At 46.4% G+C, this 414-nt stretch overlaps 1 protein-coding gene across 2 annotated transcripts in view; it reads right to left on the bottom strand.

Annotated features, from left to right (window-relative positions):
* LOC102679614 overlaps window positions 1-414 on the bottom strand; it is a 53,607-nt gene that overhangs the window by 24,307 nt on the left and 28,886 nt on the right. The window lies entirely within an intron of this gene.

Raw genomic sequence — 414 nt, 5'->3', positions numbered from 1 at the left:
TTTTTACAAAAGCGGATAGGAGGATTGTATCGTATGCGATTGTATAATAATGGTTATCAAGAGGTAACAAGAGACAGAAATGATATCCGGTTTCGTGGTTTTGGATGTGCGACACGATGCTCGTCCAACGGTTCGATCGATCGGTCGGTAGGTCAGTTACGCGCTCTAATAGGCTGTACAGGGTTTCGCTCACAGGGTTCACAGGATGCACTGCGATAGAATCGCCGCGTAATATTCGCTAAGTTTTCTAATTCGATTACCAATACGAGCGTGTGGCCAACCAGTGGTCGTCGTACCTGTGAAAAAATTCGTATCTTCCTTCTCGGACATCGTCCTCTCTCGTCCCTCCATTGTGCGATGTGCTCGGTCGACATGGAAAAAAGGAGATGAGATGTGAATGTGTCCTTATTGCAC

This window comes from Apis dorsata, unplaced genomic scaffold, assembly GCF_000469605.1.
Source record: "Apis dorsata unplaced genomic scaffold, Apis dorsata 1.3 scaffold_137, whole genome shotgun sequence".
NCBI classification, from domain to species: domain Eukaryota; kingdom Metazoa; phylum Arthropoda; class Insecta; order Hymenoptera; family Apidae; genus Apis; species Apis dorsata.
This window is presented reverse-complemented; position numbering and strand designations above follow the sequence as displayed.